Genomic DNA, 21,488 nt, shown 5'->3' with positions numbered 1-21,488 from the left:
ACAACTTGCCTTAGTCAAGTTGATGGTGTCCCACCTAGCGGCCTGGCCCTGGCGCGACCTTGCGGCTTGGCCCTGGCGCGACCTGGCGGTATGGCCTTGGCGCGACCTGGTGGCCTGGCCTTGGAGCGAATTGGTGGCCTGGCATAGGCGCCGACCTGGCGACCTACGAGACATGCTCGCCGATAAATTCGGCATGCATATCCTAACACTCCCACGATCCTTGGAAGTTGGCCCATGTGCCGAACAATCCAGAGGGTGGTCAAGGTGCATGGCGGTTACCTCAGGGAATCTTGGATGCGGTGCGTGAAGCCCACACGAAACAATGCCTATATAAAGGCATCAACTCCAATTGCATAGGGGGGGCATGTAAGCATATTCTAGCTCTCATACTTTGTGATTTTTAGCTCATAGTCTACTATGAAAGTACTGACTTAAGCATCGGAGTGACCTCACCGGGTTAGCCACCCCAGGTCCTCTGACATTGATTCCTTGCAGGTCTCTAAAGAACGACGAAGCTCAACAATCAATCCAGCTCGTCACCTAATAGGCAGTTCGGCCCTCTGTTCAGCTCGTCACTAATAGGCAGCTCGACACCTAATAGGCAGCTCGGCACTCTGGCCAGCTCATCACCTAACCTGCCCAGCTCGGCCCAATCAGTTCGGCACCTAATCTGCCCCCAGCTCGGCTTGGTCAGCTCGACATCCAGGTCCTCATCCAACAAAAGTTCACTTCGGCCTCTGAGTCATTGACCACTTAGAAGCAGACCAAATGACGAGGTACTTAGCACAAAAAAATTGATACGCAACAAAAAATTGATTCATCAATTGGCGTTGTCTGTGGGAAACGCTACAAAAAGCTAAGTTTTCATCTTCTGAAAGGCTAAGTCCTCTTCTTCCAGAAAGCTAAGTTCTCACCTTTTAGAAACTAAAAGCTCTCACTTTCTAGTTTCCATTTTTTATGAACTCAAAGACTATGTAGGAAATTGATGGCCAATAGACTAAGCAGCTCTACCAACTTTATTTCAACTCAGATAAAGCCTCATCAGTCCTCTTTGCGAGGTACTCTCTACAAAGATGAGCTCTTCGTGGCTTTCGCGGGAGTAGACGGTCAACAGACTGCATGGATGCCCCTACCGGTCGAGCCTTCCAAGGCTCCCGTGCGAGCTGGTGACCTAAAGTCAGTAGTGCTGCCCTTGTAGGTCGAGCTCCTAAAAGCTTCTTGTAGGAGTGGGTAACCGACGTCACTCACGAGGCTAATGCAACACAGCCATAGTTCTAAAGCACGACCTGGCCCAAGCTCCGACCTAGTGGCCTGGCCCAGACACGACCTGACGGCCTGGCACGGGCGCCGACCTAACTGCCTGGCCCAGCGCGAACTATGTTGGAAGTGCTACAGTTGGGTGAATTCCTTCACCGGATATCATTTGGAACGTAGCTGTACCAATTCTAGGGATGGGTTCTTGGTCCAGGTAAGAGGGAATGGTCCAAGTGGGTAACGGTTGTGGTTCCAGTTGGTTCATATACAACATTGTAGTACGGGTCAATATATCTTTGGAGGAACTGCTTTACCCGTAAAGAAATCACACATTTGTCCCTTGCGAACTGTTAGCAAGACATTAGATGAAGTGTCCAGATGATAGTTGCGTGGCCTCCCATGTCTTCTCTTACCTGTGAGCAGATCGATGGTTCCCAAGCCCCCAGTTTTAGTGAGATAATGTACTGCAATAACGGGTCTATGAGGCTATGTATGGGAATCACGTGGCATGTCAAAGTTGTGCAGGTGTTGCGCATGAGTATTACTTGATTGTGCATAATCGCCAGATGGCTGTTGAAAGATAATATCATGCATGGGGGTAGAATTGGGATTAGGATCATAATGGGGAAATATATTGTTCGTGGTGCATGCATGGTGCGTCGGGTCCTACATGGGTGAAAGGTGGCTGCCCGCACGTGCATGGCACGCCGGGGTGGTGTTTCCGTGCATGCATGGTTGACATGTGGCTGCTCGTGGCTGCTGTCATGATGAACATAGCTGCACTCGTCGGGATCCCGTTGCATGGGTGTCGGTGAGTTGTTAAAGACCAAGGCAAGAAGATCACCTGAATGCTTAACACACTGTCTCTTACGGCGACTGGAACCATCTTCCGAATCTTCATCCGAACCTTGCTCGCTATGGAGAATTTTACATGTACCTTGATTATTCAAGGATTGAATAGAGTACTTTGGTATGTTAAACTGCTTCTCCGGTTGGAATTCAGCCCGAAGCCAATCACCAGGAAAGTCGATGGTGCGAGAGTCCAAGTATTGCTTATAATCTAGAGTGGAATGATCCAATCTTTTGCAGTTGATCCAGATATGCCCAATGAGTTTGTAGTTGGCACATGTACGTGGAAGTTGTTCATAACAAAACCTCATCCATATTGGCTTTCCACGAAAGAAGATAAAACGGCTTGTGAGAAGAGGACGTCTAAGGTTTATGGTAATTTTCTTACGAACAAATAGGCCTCTGATAAGCTGGCCAGTGGGAGTTCTTACATGATTTGTGTCTGAGGAGGCAAATTACTGTCTTCAACAGTAGCTCGAGGAAGCATGTGGATTTGGAGCCATACTCTGGGTCCAGATCTTATCAACCGTCCATGTCATAGAGTCTTGACGAATCAATTTTTTTGTTTATATATCAATTTTTTGTGCTAAGTACCTAGATGTCGAGCTGACTAGGCCAAGCTGGGGGCAGATTAGGTGCCGAGTTAATTGGGCTGAGCTGGGCAGGTTAGGTGCCGAGCTGACTGGGACGAGCTAGGCAGTTTAGGTGATGAACTGACTAGGCCGAGCTAGGCAGGTTAGCTCAGCTCCGATGCTTAAGTCAATACTCTCATAGTAGACTGTGAGCTAAAAATCACAAAGTATATGAGAGCTAGAATATAGTTATTCGCCCCCCCCATGCCATTGGGGTTGGTGCCTTTATATAGGTATAGTTTGGCGTGGGCTTCACGCACTGCATCCGAGATTTCTGAGAAGTTGATTAAGTGGTCTGAGATTCTCTGAGGTAACCGCCATGCACGTTGACCACCCTCCGGATCGTTCGGCACGTGGGCCAACTTCCAAGGATCGTGGGAGTGTTTGGATATGCATGCCAAATTTGTCGGTGAGCACGTCTCGCAGGTCGCCAGGTTGGTGCCTGGGCTAGGCTGCCAGTTTGCGCCTGGGCCAGGCCGCCAGGTCGGCACCCGTTCCATGCTGCTAGGTCGCACCTGGATCGGGCCGCCAGGTCGTGCTTGTGCCAGGCCGCCAGGTCGCGCCTGGGCCAGTCCGCCAGGTCGGCGCCCGTGCTAGGCCGCCATTCGCGCCTGTGCCAGGCTGCTAGGTCGCGCCTGGGCCAGGTTGCCAGGTCGCGCCTGGGCCAGGCCGCAAGGTCAGCGCCCGTGCCTGGCCACCAGGCCGCCAGGTGGGACACCATCAACTTGGCTAAGGCAAGTTGTTGCCCAAGTGGTTTCGGGTGTCACCTAGTTGTTCCGAGGTGCCATGTTGTCACGGGGGTAGTTCTACAATGGAAGAAACCCGTGCGGCGTCCAGCCAAGGTAGGCCAGGACAAGCCTTTGTGTGCTGCAAGGCTAGGAGTTGCCCGATGAGATGGCTCCACCAAGGTCAGTAGCACTAGATCAAGACCTCAAGTCGCATGGCCGGGGCACTCGGTTGGCTATGGCCGGTCCATGGGAGGCGCCGCTTACGTGCTAAAGGGGGAAGGCCATGAAGTGAGGCGACTGTGCGCCGAAGAGGTGACTTGGCACTGATGTGAAGGGTCTCCTATATGCCAATGATGTGGGCACCTGTGTGCCATGATGATAGGCAACTGCTGGGCCGAAACACACCCGTGTGCTAGGGGCAACGGGATAGCTCATTCAGCTTGGGCAAGGGGCTGGCGTGGTGAAGGGTCATGCTTGAGCCAGGCCCACATGCCAAGCCTCCCTTGAGTGTCAGTAGCGTAGTGCCGGTCCATGCACTGCCCCCATGAGCATGTGTGCGCCCATGAGGAACCCTGGTAGCCATGCTAGCCATTAACTAGGGCCGCCCCGCAAGGGATGATGGTCTAGGAGTGCCAAGGTTAGGCACCCAAGGAGGTCAACCACCCCTCCTCAAAGAGTACGTTAAACTTTTGGTGGTCTGCCTGAATATAACATCAATTCTCCCAAAAATCTTATAGGCAAAAATGACGGTGATGTCCCTTAACGTAAGCCTGCCAAGCGTAGGCAAGGCTAAGCCTGTGTCAGACCGTAACAATGTGTCAACATGTCAGTGGAGGGCCAGATCCGCCCTCATCATTTGCCCCCCACTCTCGAGCTGAAAGTAACTCGGTGAAGGGAGTAGATCGCTCCTTTTGGCCTGGAATGAATAATAGCTGATAAAAGACCTCAGCACCACATAAGACCCAATCGCCTCTTTGGCATGGGCAAAATCAAGGAGGGTGGACTACGAGTCGCTCCTAGAGCCTAAGGGCTAAAGTGCCGAACTGGCAAAGACGTCGACACCACATAAGACCTAGTCACCTCTTCGGCATGGGCAAAATCAAGGAGAGTGGACTGCAAGTCGCTCCCAGAGCCTAAGGAATTGAATCGACGCCTACGAGCTCATCGAATTATTCATTCCAGGCCAAAAGGAGCAATCTACTCCCTTCGCTGAGTTACTTTCAGCTCGGGAGTGGGGGACAAATGATGAGGGTGGATCTGGCCCTCCACTGACATGGTGACACATGGCACCTCGGAACAACTAGGTGACACCCAGAACCACTTGGGCAACAACTTGCCTTAGCCAAGTTGATGGTGTCCCACCTGGTGGCCCGACACAGGCGCGACTTAATAGCCTGGCACAGGCGCCGACCTGGCGGCTTGACCCAGGCGCGACCTGGCAGCCTAGCACAGGCGCGAACTGGCGGCCTGGCACGGGCGCCAACCTGGTGGCCTAGCCCAGGCACGACCTGGCGGCCTAGCATGGGCGCCGACCTGGCGGCCCGGCCTAGGTGCGACCTGGCAACCTGGCACGGTGGCTGACCTGGCGGCCTAGCCCAGGCGCGACCTGGCAGCCTAGCACAGGCGCAGCCTCCAGGTCGGCGCCCGTGCCATGCTGCCAGGTCGTGCCTGGTACAGGCCGCCAGGCCCAGGCGCAACCTCCAGGTCAGCGCTTGTGCCATGCTGCCAGGTCGCGCCTGGTACAGGCCGCCAGGTCGGCGCCCGTGTCAGGCCGCCAAGTCGGCGCCCGTGTCAGACCGTCAGGTCGCGCCTGTGCCGGGCCGCCAGGTCGGCGCCTGGGCCAAGCCGCCAAGTGGGACATCATCAACTTTGGCTAAGGCAAGTTGTTGCCCAAGTGGTTCTGGGTGTCACCTAATTGTTCCGAGGTGCCATGTGTCACCATGTCAGTGGAGGGCTAGATCCGCCCTCATCAGTGCGAGAGTCCAAGTATTGCTTATAATCTAGAGTGGAATGATCCAATCTTTTGCAGTTGGTCCAGATATGCCCAATGAGTTTGTAGTTGGCACATGTACGTGGAAGTTGTTCATAACAAAACCTCATCCATATTGGCTTCCCACGAAAGAAGATAAAACGGCCTGTGAGAAGAGGACGTCTAAGGTCGATGGTAATTTTCTTACGAACAAATAGGCCTCTGATAAGCTGGCCAGTGGGAGTTCTTACATGATTTGTCTCTAAGGAGGCAGACTACTGTCTTCAACAGTAGCTCGAGGAAGCATGTGGATTTGGAGCCATACTCTGGGTCCAGATCTTATCAACCGTCCCTGTCATAGAGTCTTGCTATTCTTCTAGCAAAATCCAACTCAAGCGGTAGAACCATGGCCCACCTTCAAGAGCTATGAGTTTGTCACTCTGGTTTGCAAAAGAGAACTCCATGCTACCTCCTTCGAGAAAACGAACTGAGATTGTGTCTGTTGGCTTCCATCGTAATCGAACATGGTTGGCGAGGGCCTCTTCAGTTCCCTGTTGACGTGGGAAAATGCGACCCTTTAAAGTCAAATTAATGACTTGGATAGTTGGATTGCTTCCTCGATTGGTTCAAAGGAGAGTATTTGGTTTTCATCAACAACATTTACTACTTGAGAAAAGAGAGTTTCGAAGTCTTCAGGATGTTTTATGATTTGTTTCCCTTTCAGAGACATAGTAAATGCTCACGTGAAGGAAGTTTGGGAAAAAAGTGGTGGAATCTCACTACAGTTGAGCCAGACAAAAGGACAGTGACAAAGTAGTTAGGTGACGAAAAGATGAGGCTGGTTTGGTAGCTACGTCCAAATGAGAATCCGGTGGGGTCTAGGTGGTGGTGAGGTTGGTTTAAAAGAGAAAATCAGAGGGAAACAAACCCTAGGCTGCTAGATCTGAGGTGAGGTTATGGTTGGTTAGTTTCTTAAGGTAAGAGAGGAAGGATAGACTGGTAAGTTTGGAGGTGAAGGATTATTTAGCAAGAAGATGTTGATGCAAACAAGGCTTCATGGAAACAAGATTTCTGATACAGACTCGAGGTCGGAAAGAAGATGTGGACAGTATTCCAGCATAATTCAATGAAATTCACCAGTGTCCAGTGTAAGCCGTTTGGAGATCATTCGAACTTCCCTCCCATTCTCTCATCCGAGTCCTATCCCTGGAGCAGACCATCGACAACTTCACTGTGCAACTGGCGTTCGATGACATGGAATCGGCCGACGGTAATAACTTTCTTCTTTTCCTCGTTCTCCTCCTCCTCCTCCCAAACTAACTTCTTCTCTAAACTCCAAATCAGCAGTTCCAAAGCTGAAGTTATACCTGAACTCTTTCATCTCTGAACTCCAAATTGGCGGTACCCTGATCTGCAAATCGAAGGTCCAAAAACAGGTATCTCTCTAACATTTGTTGATATTAAATGTTTAAAACTTTTAATTCCAACATTCTCTTGTGGTGCCTTATACTTCCTGAAACCAGTTCTGTATCATGCTCCATTTGATTAACTGAAAATCTGAAACTGGGCATCGGGTGACTATTTGGGCCATCCATAGATTACTTTCATGCAATTGAGGAATATACCCTCCAAAATCCTAAGAAATAATTGAACATATACAATTGAAAGACAGATCCGAAGGTGTCAATTATGTGTCTGTGTAGAAAGATGATGAATAGTTGCATCACAGTAAAGCTAATCAGGACAGTTTATTAAGTGATCTCATTAATCCACTACTTTTATATCAAAAAGTATTTCTGACTTTTAATGGGTTTTGTATGTTATGAATAGTCTTTGTGTATATCTAGTACAGATTTGATATCTAATTGAAGAAATCTCTATATAATTTATTTTCATTGCAAGGAATTCTAAGAAAATAAAAGGTGTAAAATGTCTACTTTCATTTTTTTTTTATGGATAATTAAATGTTTACCTTCAATTGTGAATGGAAAACGGCTCTGTATAGCTCCACAATGTAGAGTCTACTTCAAATCCATATTATTTATGATTGATTCCCATAGAAGAACCAATGTCTGCTGCTAGTTTGTATGCTTTTGTTCTAGTGGAAGATATAAAAAAAATAATAAAGAAAGGGATATGAAGTTACTATAACTGTTTGATTTATAAGAATCAAGACGATCTATTGATTGGACCCCAAAAAAAACACACACACATCAAAACTCATTCCTATTATCCTATATATATTAACCAATAAGCATGCAATTGCAAATTGGCAACAATAATTTTAACCATGAATCATCTAAGTCCAGAATCAGCTATGGTATGTATATTAGATACATATTTTATATAGGTTAATGATTTTTTTTGTTATTCATTTTGTCTTAATAGACCTTTCTAACATATGATATTTGTCTTAAATAGGCTTCATTCTATTATTTTGATATTTTGATAAACCAACACTATAAACACCCATAATGAAATATTCAGCATAATCTGTAAACCATTTGTAAATAAGTCAATGGAGATATTTAAATTGATGATAAAATCATGAAATATTTAAGGTACTGAAAAAATTGTGAAGAGCTTCTCCACACTATGAAAGAAAACAAAAAATAAAATCATTGGAGAGGAGATAAGAGCTGAACCAAGACTATACTTGAGCAAATATAGTGGAAGATGTCGATAGAAGCTCTTGAATTTTTATGGGATCACTCAACAAAAACCAGTAGTAAAAGGATTAATAATGCACACCAAGGTGGTAAATTTTGAAAAGTCTTAACTTATGATCACTCACCAAAAACCAGTGGTAAAATTTATGGGATCACTAACCAAAAACCAGTGGTAATTTTTATTTATTTATTTATTTTGAAAAGGCTAAACTTAATGATCTTAGTGCAACAACAATAATGCTCTTTTCTTCTTTTTTAGACAAAAAAGTGCAGTTTTCTCATAAAAAGTAAAATAATGCTAAATGCAGGATTTGATCCAAGGTCTGGGTTTAAAACCACCCAAAATTTTACCAAGCTAGATGGAAAAAGTAATGAAAACAATAATATTTTGAAACAAAGAAAAAGCTTTGTTAGTTCAGCCAATTTGCAGTTTACTGGACGAGGGATGCTTTGGATTGGCAACATGTTCAATCCTTCAGTCAACATCATCCCTGTACTCCATCTTTTATTGTTATTTTCCTGACTGATATTGCAAAGTTTGAAACCTTTCAAATTTCAGAATAATCAAAAAAGGCTTATTTTGGAGATGTGGCATGGGTTCTTAAGTCTTTCCTATGACAAATATGTGGCATTTTCTTACAGTGTTATCTTCTTTTGGGTTCTTAAGTCTTTCCTATGACAAATATGTGGCATTTTCTTACAGTGTTATCTTCTTTTGGGTTCTTAAGTCTTTCCTATGACAAATATGTGGCATTTTCTTACAGTGTTATCTTCTTTTCATTTTTTAGGCAGATGGACTTGATGTAGAGCCAAGGGTTGGAGTCCCTGGTGATTGGCATGTATACTCAAGCATTGGCTGATGGTGGGTGAGACAGACCCTTTCTACAACCCTCTAAATAACTACATGATCCATATAGATGAAAAGAAGCAATTTGTGAGCTCATTATGTGTTTCTTAGGTGGAAAAGGATCAATGTTCAGAAGCAGGAGCTTTTGTTGCCATTGTCATTCACCCCCAGAGGGAATCAACATTTTGAGTTAAGAGCTGTTGATGTATCAACAACCGGATAAGATGGCATCACTTAGGCTTGGTAGGTGATGCTTGTAATAAGGCCTTAGCTTCTATAGAAAGTACTCTCAATGTAAATATGATCTTGAAAGGACAACACACTGCTCAGAAGGCAATACTGAATATTTTACTATGGACATATTGATAGTTATATTATCAGTTTATAATAATATGTACATGGGGATTATTGGAGATAACCCTCATAACCGAACCAGCTTTGGAGATAATCCTCCTGGAGGTTATCCTACTAGATCCAGAACCTCTAACCAATCCAGATCCAATTTGGACTTTGATAAAGATAAGGATAAGGACTGTAAATCAAGATCAAGATAATCCATCATGTACTCTATCTAGCTTTCTATTGTTATCTTGTGCATATCAGTGTATGATCCAAAATTTTCACTACAGTCTATAAATACCACTAGCTTCAGTGCTCCAATTCACCGAAGTCTATTCCCTCATATCTCTCTCTATTTCTGTTATTTCTTTAGTTTAAACTTGGTATTAGAGCCGATGGATTTTTCTCAAGGGAGCAATGGCAGCCGAACCAATGTGAATGCTGGTTCGAATATTTCAGGATCGACATCTTCGATTCCTTCTCTTTAGAATGTGACGCACTACCTTCCCATCAAGCTAGGCAGTGACAACTACCTACTATGGCGTGCGCAGTTCCTTCCTATACTTTGACATCACCATCGGATGGATCTTGTTGAAGGGAAAAAGCAACCTCCACCAGAGATGAAACCTGATCCAGCAGGCGAAGGGAGTATCTTGAATCCAGAATATATCAAATGGTATGACACTGATCAACTTGTTCTAAGTTGGTTAATTTCTTCTTTTACTAAGGGTGTCATGGCCCAAGTTGTGGAATTTTCGACTTCAACAGAGGTATGGTGCTCTCTTGTTACTTCTTACTCAACCCATGCTAGATTTCACATCCTGCAACTTAGGAAACAATTGCACAGTTTAAAGAAGGGATCTTTATCTATTTCTGCTTACATTCAAAAAGCAAAATCTATAGCGGACAGTTTGTCTATTGTTGCTGAACCTATTCATAAATCTGATTTGGTTTTATATATTCTAGTTGGGTTAGGCAATGAATATGAGTCTGTTCTGACTGCCATAACCAACAGACCAAATGCGCATACCCTTGGTGTGCATGATATTATTGGCTCTCTTCTGAACCATGAGATTTGGCTCGAAGAGCAAGGACTTACCTCGTCAGATTTGGGTGTTTCACTAGTTGCTAATGTAATTGGAGTGAAACTGAAAAATAATACAGGGTTCCAGAATCAGCAAAAAAATTTTCAAAATACGTACGGCCGAGGGCGAGGACAACAACAAAATTTTCAGAATTATAATTCTCAACAAAATTACAACCAGAATTAGTTCTTTAATGGTGAACGAGGTAAGGCACCTTCGATTATCTGTCAGATCTGCAACAAACCTGGACATGGTGTGTTCACTTGTAGGAAGGTAAAATACATTTTTGCAAATAATAGTGATCAAAATTATGAACCTACCATCTACAATAGTCACACTACATCTTCTTACAACAATGGTAATTCTTCATTTGATCCAACATGGTATCCAAACTTTGGTGCAACACATCACATGACATTCGATGCTGATAACATCCAAAATCAGTCTGAATACCAGGGTTCAGATCAGGTCAGAGTGGGTAATGGTCAAGGTTTGCAAATAAAGCATACTGGCTCTTCATCTCTTCTCTTTAATCAACATGCTTTCACATTAACTGATATATGTCATGTTCTTGCAATCTGCAAAAATTTATTGTCCGTTAGCAAGTTTATAAAGGACAACGATATATTTTTTGAGTTTCACCATGACCGTTGCTTTGTGAAGGACTATACGGGGAAAATCCTTCTTCGAGGAGTCAGTAGAGGAGGGTTGTACTGCTTCCCATCAACAATAGCCATTTCATACAACTCGACAACTGCACCTTCTGCTCTTGTTGGTGAACGAACAAATCTTCAGGGTTGGCATCAACGTCTTGGTCATGCAGCACTTCGTACAGTCCAGCTAGTCGTCTCTCAGTATGGTTTACTGTATTCTAGCCAAAATTCTAGTTTATTTGTTTGTGAATCTTGTCAAATGGGTAAGAGTCGTCGATTGTCTTTACCTTTGTCTTCGTCTAGGTCTCAGAGTCCTTTGGTTCTAATTTTGCTGATGTATCCCCAGTTAAGTCTAATAAAGGGTATTCTTACCATGTGTTATTTCTTGATGATTTTTCAAAATTTTCTTGGATATATCCCTTAGCATGAAAATCTGATGTCTATGAGGTCTTTTTAAAATTTAAACACCATGTTGAATTGTTCTTCAATTCCAAAATTCGTGCTTTTCAATCTGATTGGGGAGGGGAGTATCGCAAGCTCTCCTTTTATCTTGACTTACAGGGTATCTCCCATCGGGTGTCCTGTCCACACACACATGAATAGAACGGAACAGTTGAGAGGAAACATCATCACATTGTTGAATCCACTCTCGCTCTACTAGCTACCTCCAAGCTCCCCTTCTCCTTCAGGGCTGATGCAATAGAGACAGCCTGCAGTGTTTTGGATGCACCTGCTATCCCCTTCTTCGACTATACAATGCTCATAAGTTTCAGTACCGCTCTTTGCAGTGTATTTTCCTTGGCTACAGTCATTCTCATAAAGGGTACAGGTGCCTTCACCTGTCGACAGGTCGAGAATTTATTGCCCGCCATGTGGTATTCGAAGAAGAACTATTTCCTGGAATTCCTCTAGCTCCATCGCCCACCAGTACAGCAACTCAACCGGGATTCTATCTACATGTACCTTCACATATCCTAGCATCTCAAGTATCTCCTCCTTCAGTTTGGCTACCAGATGCAGCACCTCTTCCTAATCGCACCACTTCCAATTCGGCTAAGAACTCTTCTCCTGTACAAGCTCTTGTCTGCAAGCAGCAACGCTTTCGTACGACGGAGGACTTGTTGGCTCACACACCAGCTGTACCACCACCTACTTGACAGCATTCTATGACCACTCATTCTTTGGATGGCACTCTCCCTGCTCGATCACATCTCACCACTCAGTATCCCATTACAGCCGCCTTACTTAGTTCTCTCTCCTCTGAAACGGAGCCCTGCTCCTATACAGAAGCAGTCGAGTCTCCCCAATGGAGGTCGGCTATGCAGCTGGAATTCGATGCTCTTTTGAAAAATCAAACATGGGATTTCGTGCCATATTATTCTTCTATGAACGTAGTTGGTACTAAATGGGTGTATAAAATTAAGAGGAAATCAGACAGTTCTTTGGAGCGGTACAAGGCCAGACTTGTTGCTCAAGGTTTTCATCAGGTACCTGACGTTGATTTCACTGATACCTTTAGTCTGGTAGTCAAACTAGTAACGATTCGTACCATTTTAGCTATTGCCACTACTCATCGGTGGTCTGTACGGCAACTAGACATCAACAATGCTTTTCTTCATGGACTTATAGCAAAGGACATCTATGTTCGCCAACCCAAGGGATTTGAACGTCCTGACTATTCAGACTATGTCTGCAAGCTGAAGAAGGCCCTGTATGGACTCAAGCAAGCCCCTCGTGCCTGGTATTCTCATTTGGTTTCCACTCTTCTTCATTTGGGTTTCACAAATCTATGGTTGATCCCTCTTTATTTATTTACAAGAATAAGTCTACTATTGTTTACATCTTGGTGTATGTCAATGATATCATTGTTACCTACAATTTTCCATCTACTATTTTATCTCTCCTTCAGCAGATCTCTGTCGTCTTTCCTGTAAAGGATCTTGGCACATTACATTATTTTCTTGGGATCATGGCACAGTGAACCTCTGCTGGTCTTGATCTATTGCAGAAACGGTACATTCTGGACTTATTGCACCGCACCAAACTTGATGGCACAAAACCCTATAGTTCTCCGATGGCAGCATCTGCTCAGCTAAGCAAGACATCAGACACCCCTCTCTCCGACCATTTGACTACAAGAGCATTGTTGGTGCACTACAGTATATCACTCTCACTAGACCGGATATCTCCTTCTCAGTCAACAAGGTTTGTCAGTTCCTTCAAACTCCAACTGATGAACATTGGTCTGCGGTTAAACGTATCTTGTGTTACCTTAAGGGAACCCTAGATCATGGTTTGCATTTTGTTGCATCCTCTACTTCGCTTCTGCTAAATTGACTGGGCCAGCTGTTCGGATGACCGTCGGTCTACGGGTGCCTTTGCTATTTATTTGGGTCGTCACCTCATAAGTTGGAGCTCTAAGAAGCAACATACTGTAGCTCGTTCAAGCACAGAGTCTGAATTTTGGGCTCTTGCCAATAGTGTCACTGAGGTTTTGTGGATTCAGTCTCTTTTGACTGATCTCAAGTTTCCAGTCTCCAAGCCCACGGTATGGTGTGACAATCTTGGTGCTACTTATCTTGCTACTCATCCCATTTTCCATACTAGAACCAAGCATGTGGAAGTTGATTTTCATTTCCTCTAGAATCTTTGTGTGGTTAACAAATTATCCCTTCGATATCTCTGCTCTGAAGATCAAGTAGCTAACATTTTCACAAAACCTCTGGCCACACCACGGTTCAGTCTTCTCCAATCCAAGCTTCACATCCGGACGTTTAGCTTGAGGGGGCATATTGGAGATAATCCTCAACCAAACCAGCTTTGGAGATAATCCTCCTAGAGGTTATCCTACCAGATCTAGAACCTCTAACCAATCCAGATCCAATCTGGACTCTGAGAAAGATAAGGATAAGGACTGCAAATCAAGATCAAGATAATCCATCATGTACTCTATCTACCTTTCTTTTATTATCTTGTACATATCATTGTATGATCCAAACTCTTCACTACACTCTATAAATACCACTAGCTTCAATGCTCCAATTCACTGAAGTCTATTCCCTCATATCTCTCTCTATTTCTGTTATTTCTTTAGTTTAAACTGGGATGATAATGAACATTTTGAACACTAGAAAGTAGAAATGAAGCGTTTTATAATGGTATATAACGATCTTAAATATTTTGGAACCAAGTAGCTGATGCCGACTCCGACTATGTGGGGTATAGGAAGGTTAGCATGGACTAACTTTTGGCATTTTTTTTTACATTAAGTGAATACTTAAAGCTTGAACCCAAGTTTTCATGCTTGTCCGTCCAGATTTTATCATCGCACCAAACAATGGACCATCAAAACCGTCAAGTGAAAATTAACTTGCCTGATGAGATTAACTTCATCATCAGTTGCATCAAAGTTCTTTCAGGGAAGAATAAATCCATGTCAATAGAAAATATAAAGGTTAGAGGTTGCAAACTAGACAGGACTGGATGATCACGACCATGATAGCAAAGCAATCATTTGATTGTATTAAGCATCCTTCATTTTTCTATGATGTCTCCAATTCTCCATTGGTCCACTTTGATGGATACAATCAGTATATGATTACAAATACAGTTACTATTATACCTATGGTTCACAAGGTGGCACATCAAAACAAATGTTATCATCTTCTACATAATATGGCTGAACAAAGCCAAAAATAAAACGTAATGTGAAGCCATTTTCCTCTTTTGATGGTATACAACCAAAGTATTAGTAGAAAGGATCAATGAAGGATAGCACAAGGTTCAGATCCAAGTCACAAAGGTTTATGAGGATGGATAGGGTGTAATGATCAAGCCCTGTATCATGATTATTTGACATGTGAAGCATTGAAGGGATTACATAACACTAATATAACATAAAGCCTAGGCAGGAAGTTCACTAAGCACAATTCAAATTGCATAATATTAACAAAAAGTGGAGCATTGAAGCAATCGAAGAATAAAAAGGAATAATAATACAGGTTCTTTCAATTTCAAGATAAGCACATATTTCAAATACCAAATTTGTAACTACCAACTTTGCTGATAAAAAAATACATTTTATGATTTAAACCTTAAATTAGGCCTTCTAAGAAGAAGAAGAAGAAGAAGAAGAAGGGCTCCTGTTTTTTCTTCTGTGAGAAGAAGAACCAGTACAAGAAGAAACAGCCCTTGCAGCCCAAAAAGAAAAAAAATTATGTGCGCACCTATAGCTATAGCTGTCGTCCTGTTGATTCATTCCACTCGTGCCCTTATTCCATGTTCCTCCACTTTTCTCTTCTCAGTTTAGAGCGAATGCTCTAAAGCTCTAATTACAATACTTCACTATTTTTCCAATCATAATTAAAGATCTGTATACGTAGAACGTGCATCCTTTGGCTTTAATTTTTGGGGCTTCGATTTGGAGATCAGGGTACCGTGATTTGGAGTTCAAGGTATAACTTCGGCTTTGGAACCATTCAAAAGCAAACAATTACAAGAGGAGAAGAAAATGAATACCGTCGGTTGATTCCATGCCGTCGGATGTCGGTTGCGCAATGAAGTCATCAGTGGCCTGTAGGGGTGCACGCCGGACAGTTGGGCCGGGCTTATGGTCAACTTGGGCCAAATCCAGCTTAAAGCCCGAACCTGAGGTCAAGCTCAATTTTCCCAACCTAAGCCCAACCCTTTGATGCATTCGGATTGGGCTTGGGTTGATTAATGAATAAAATTAATCCTGACTTCTTTCAAATATATCAATTAATAAAATTAATCAAGTTTCTGAATTTCTCAAACATCGCATGGGGCCCTACTAGTTTACCCTTAAAAATGATTTAAATATTCATCTATGATAACCACTCCCTTGCAACCCCTCAATGAAACATGGCACGACAACGATGAAAAATAAAAAGCAGTTTGGGTGTGAAATTATTTCCAATTTTCCATCACTACGTTGCATGGTTTTCAAAACCATACTAGACCGGATGGTCAGACTGAAAAATCGGGAATCGATAAGGTGATTGATTCCGTTTTACCCTAAAACCATTATTTTGCCAAAAAACGTTGATTTGATCAACAAACTGCTGACCCAGGTAGTCGAACTGTCTAACAATTTTGCTATTTTTTATAAATTCTTTTACTTTATTATCAAAACAGGCCATCTGTTCAGTTCGAACGATCGAACCATTCGACCCGAGAACTAGACCCCTAACTGGTTCGTTGTCCGGTTCAGTTTTAAAAACCTTGCTACATTGTTTGTGTTTGGGAGTGTCATAAGGGATGACCATTGATGGTTTGAGGCAAGAATAGGGACAGCAACTAGGCGGGTTCAAGGAGGGTTTTGTAAATTCTAGATTCTATCATTCCCTTAAACCTTCCAATCCATTGAAAGCCTTGACTTTAAAGAGAAAATGGGAGAATTTGGAGAGGAAGACAATGACCTCAGGAGAGAATTGAGAAGACAGTTAGAGGATTGCCTGCACAAGGAGGAAGTTAGCTGAAGGCAAAAATCTCGGTGTAAATGGTTGCAAGAGGGAGATAGAAACACTAGGTATTTCCACTCTCTAGCAGATGGCAGGAAAAGGAATAACTTTATCTCCAAATTGGTAGTAGATGGAGTTGAGTTAGTACTGCAAGAGGAGATTGTCAGGGCCTGTGTGGAGCATTTCAAATCTATTCTAAGAAGGCCTATGAGTAAAAGGGTGTGGGTAGAAGGTTTGGATTGGCCAGATGTAGGGGTGGAGAACAGGAGAATGATGGAAAGAAGCTTTAATATAGAAGAGATCAAGGAGACTGTGTTTTCTATGACTAGAACAAAAGCTCTAGGGCCGGATGGGTTTACAATGGCTTTTTATCAGGATTGTTGGGATATTTTGAAAGATGATCTCTTGCGGGTGTTTGAGGAGTTTTTCAGGAGAGGAATTGTCAATCCGGGTGTGAACTCTACATTTATAGCCTTAATTCCCAAAAGGAAAGATGCATCCCACCCGAAGGATTTTAGGCCAATAAGTTTGGTGAATAGCTTGTACAAGATCATTGCAAAAGTGTTGTCTTTGAGGCTGAAGAAGGTAATTCCGGATATCATTGAACACTATCAAGGAGCTTTTGTGAGTGGAAGACAAATTACAGACCAGATTTTAACTGCTAATGAGAGTGTGGAGAACTTTAAGAGGGATAAGAAGAAGGGAGTGGTCTGTAAGCTGGACTTGGAAAAGGCTTATGACTTGGTGGACTAGAAGTTCTTGAGGAAAGTTTTAACCAAATTCGGGTTTGGGGCTAGATGGTGTAAGTGGATCATGGGTTGTGTCCGGAATTGTCATTATTCGGTGCTAGTGAATGGGACAGTGGTAGATTTCTTTCCAGCCAGTAGGGGTATAAGACAAGGAGGTTTTGGTGAAATTGATTCACAAAGCATATTCTAGGGGGCTCATTAGAGGCTGGAGGGTTGGGAGGATGGAAACCCCCCTCACACATTTACAGTTTGCTGATGACACGATTCTGTTTTGTGAAGGTGGTAATGTGAGGTTTATCAGGAATTTAAAGTCGGTGATACAACTGTTTGAGCAACTGTCCAACTTGAAGGTTAACCTTGGGAAAAGTTGTGTAGTGGGGGTGAATTTGGAGGAGGGAGAGATCAGGGAGAGTGCTGAAGTGATGGGGTGTGAAGTCATGGGGTGGCCTCTGAACTATTTAGGATTACCATTAGGTGATAATCCCAAGAGAAAGAGCTTTTGGAACCCGGTGATGGAAAGGTTTGAAAAAAGATTGGTATCTTGGAAAAAGAATTACCTCTCTCTTGGCGGGAGAATTACATTAATTAAGGCCACGCTTGCAAACTTACCCATCTTTTTCATGTCGGTGTTTAAAATCCTGGTGAAGATTGCTAACAGATTAGAGAAGTTAATGAGAGATTTCTTGTGGGAGACGGGAGAAGAGAAGAGGGATCATAGAGTTAGCTGGGAAATAGTGTGCAGGAGTAAGTCGTGTGGTGGTTTGGGGCTTGGGAGTATTAGGAGAAGGAATATGACTCTGTTGGGGAAGTGATTGTGGAGGTTACCTATGGAGAAGGAGAATCTATGGGCTAGAATAGTGGCAAGTATTCATGGGCTGGAGCACAACGGATGGGACGCTGGAATCAGAGCTAGGATCACAAGCAATTCTCCTTAGAAAGCCATTCATGACCTGCTACCAGTTTTCATTCCTAATATCAGGTATGACTTGAATATCAGTAATTCCATAAAATTTTGGGAACAAACCTAGGTGGGGAGTGCCCCTCTAAAGAATCAGTTTCCGTCTTTGTAAGCTCTTTCTGATTTGAAAAATGAGCCGATCTCGTCTTTCACCACCCCGTCCTCTTCCACTTCTGGGATTGGGTGGAACTTGGGTCTAAGAAGGGATTTGAGGGATTCAGACTTCGACTGTATCTCGAGCCTTCTTGCAATTCTTGATAACATTGTCTTAGACCCCACTAGGGAGGATTCTAGAATTTGGACACCTAACCCCAATGGAATTTTCTCTTGTGCTTCTTTATTTAAAGTCTTAAGTCTGTCCACCAGTCCTACCCTGTCCCTTTTTCCTGTTGGTGAGGTTTGGTTTAGAGCTATACCTCCCAGGGTTGGTAGTTTTTGTTGGGAAGTCTATCTGGAAAGAATTAACACTGGCGATCTACTCCAAAAGAAGAGACCCAATACTTGCTTGTCACCTCAGTGGTGTGTTCTGTGCAAAGCAAATGGGGAGACTGGTTTCACCTAATGGTGTCGTGCCACTTCGTGAGGTCGTTGTGGGATTGGGCTTTCTCCTTGTTTGGATGCAGCTGGAATCCCCCATTAGACATGCAGGGCCTTTTCGCCCCCTCCTTCTTCAGGTGGCGGTTAAAAAGGGGAAGGACAATGCGGAGAGGACTAAGGGCTGCAGTATGTTGGACACTGTGGGAAGAAAGGAACTCCAGGATATTCTCAGAAACTCAGAAAGGGACAGCAGATTTGAGGACTATCATACAGTTTAGGGCGATACAGTGGCTGAAATCTCTAGAAATATTCACAAATTACACTGTGGATGACATGTTGAGAAAGTGGGGTGAAATTGCAAGTTGCACACAGACCAAGTCAGTAATGAGTGTGGCTTGGACCCCCCCACCTAGTGGATTCTTGAAATTAAACTTTGATGGATGCAGTAGGGGAAACCCGGGACAATCAGGGATCGGGGATGTTTTTAGAGATGAAAATGGGGTCATCTCTGCTATGTTCTCAGGCCCAATTGGAGTGGGTGACTCCCTTAGAGCTGAGATATGTGCAGTTATGGAAGGAGCTCGGAAAGCTAAGGAATTGAACATCAAGAAACTTATAATTGAAGGGGATTCAGAGGTGGTGATAGGATGGCTAACCAAAGAACAAAATGATCTTTGGAAATATAACAATGAGAAGAGGAAATTCAAATGGCTGGTGCGGGAGATGGAAGTTAAGACATGTTGGATTAAGAGATCATCTAATTCCCTAGCTGACGGTTTAGCAAAACAAGGGGCAAAAAGGGATTCCTTGTTTTGGGCTAAGTTGTAATGTTAGTGTCCTTGTATCTTTGTATTTTCTTCTTTCCTTTCTTGAAGTTCTTTGTGACTCTTGGAAGATAAGTGTGTTTGTCTTCCACTTGTAAACTTTCTACTGATGAATTAATGAAAGTGTTATTGATAAAAAAAAAATATTTGCCCCAAAATCTGTAATGGGTTGGATTTTGAGAACCCAAACCCTCCTTGCACATGAAAATGCAAAACTCTCCCCATGAAATTCAAAATATTATTAAATTCAACACCTTATACATAAATTTTATATGCTTTCCAACAATATGCAGGTCCGGGAGAATCCTCCCGATAGAGGCGTATTGGGCAGTATTAGTCATTTTTTTTACTTTTTTATTTTTTTTTCAAAACCAGTTCAAGGGGCCGGTTTAAGGCTCCTCCACCCCCTAAACTGGTCAGAACCCCGATACACCCTCTGTAGGGGCGTATCGGGCCAATATGTAACAATTTTTTGAACCTTGATTCAGCCTAATACTATGTGATACCCATACCTGGATAGGCTGTAGAATCCCAAAACCCATCCTTCAAGCAAAAAAAAAACCGCCTCGGCAGAGTAGATACCCACCAAGTAGGGTAGAAATTTCCATCCCTAAGCAAGAATAGGAACACATCAGCATGGCTTAATATGGCCAATTAACAATTGTCTAATTAATAAGAGCAGCTAGGGGTGAGCATTATTTGGTTAAAACCAAAAAATTTTGGTTTCAGTTTTTGAATATTTCAATTTCAATTTCAATTTTTTGAACTAGAAATTCAGTTAGCTGATTTAACTGAACTTTGTTATATAATATATAACTAGCGAAGTAACATAGGAGTGACACTACCTGCTGAAAGAGGCGATAAAAGTCCCTAGGCCCAGCTCCAACATAAAACCATTCCTACCTAGTTATCTCAGTCGGAATGTTATTGGAGAACAGCTTCTGACTGATGGAAAAGTTGCCAATGGATTGTGGAAAATAACTCGTAAGCTAGTTGTTTGAAACCCTTATATGTCCAAGATTCTCAACGATGGAATCGGTCTATGGACCTAGGGTACCAGCTAAGGCTTCTGGAGCTCCATAATTTGATCTCAAGTTGTTGTTTCAATTAGCAATATTTGTACTAGTAAAACCTTGTTTCTTAATCGGGTGTTGAGTTTGAGAAGGCTGTGTTAGAGAAGAATCGAAGGTTGACTGACTCAAAAATCTAGGGGGGCAATGGTGGAGGTGCTGGTGCTTGGGAGTAATTCCTACTCCTTGTGTGGTAGGAGCTTCTTGTGTTAATATTAGAAGCTAACGGTGGTAGTTTTGTTGGTGTTGCTGGTGGCGCTGGTAGCAGCAACGTTCAATAACCTTCTTCCATGACCAACAGGACGAAGGAGCTCTAACTGCATCTCTAACATCAAAGAATTCCACGAACCGCTTGGATGGTGTCTCTCTCAATTCCTTCCCAGCCCTAAATTATTATAAAATCATTCAATAAAAAAGTTGTGAGTTAAAAATAAATAAATAAATAAGCCACCCTATCACCATCAACCTACGAAAAAGATTTACTCTTGCTTTGTTTTCCCACTGAAAAGGATATGTTAAAACATTCAAAAAAAGAGAATATTAAATCAATCAAAACCTAGAAAATTATATCATCAGTAGGCCAATTACAGGTAAATACTAAGGGTAGGTATTTGGTTATTCATTGGTAATTCATACCAAAAACTTCATAAATTTCTTTAAGCTTATTTGCTGAAACTTCCGAATCCAAGTTGAAGACCAACAAGGTCTCTTGATTTTGCCCATCTGGACCAGCAGTTGATGTCGGCACAAACAACTCGGCCAACAATGAGCCCACACGCAAGTGGAGGCTTAGAGCCGCTGAATTCTCCACATCAATCGATAAATTCTGGTTCAACAACGAGTTG

At 43.1% G+C, this 21,488-nt stretch overlaps 1 long non-coding RNA gene across 10 annotated transcripts; it reads left to right on the top strand.

Annotated features, from left to right (window-relative positions):
- Positions 1 to 5,259: 5,259 nt before the first annotated feature.
- LOC109114071 (uncharacterized) lies at positions 5,260 to 14,067 on the top strand. Of its 10 annotated transcripts, none has more exons than XR_016083119.1 (4): positions 5,260 to 6,702; positions 6,780 to 6,868; positions 8,890 to 9,191; positions 9,747 to 14,067. It is a non-coding gene; the product is annotated as an uncharacterized LOC109114071 (long non-coding RNA). The 10 variants fall into 10 exon arrangements; XR_016083117.1 differs by having other exon boundaries at positions 9,661 to 14,067; XR_016083118.1 differs by having other exon boundaries at positions 8,890 to 9,963; positions 11,036 to 14,067.
- Positions 14,068 to 21,488: the final 7,421 nt, after the last annotated feature.

The sequence above is a fragment of the Nelumbo nucifera genome, chromosome 2 (genome assembly GCF_055504915.1).
Source record: "Nelumbo nucifera cultivar China Antique chromosome 2, China Antique-T2T, whole genome shotgun sequence".
Lineage (NCBI taxonomy): Eukaryota > Viridiplantae > Streptophyta > Magnoliopsida > Proteales > Nelumbonaceae > Nelumbo > Nelumbo nucifera.
This window is presented reverse-complemented; position numbering and strand designations above follow the sequence as displayed.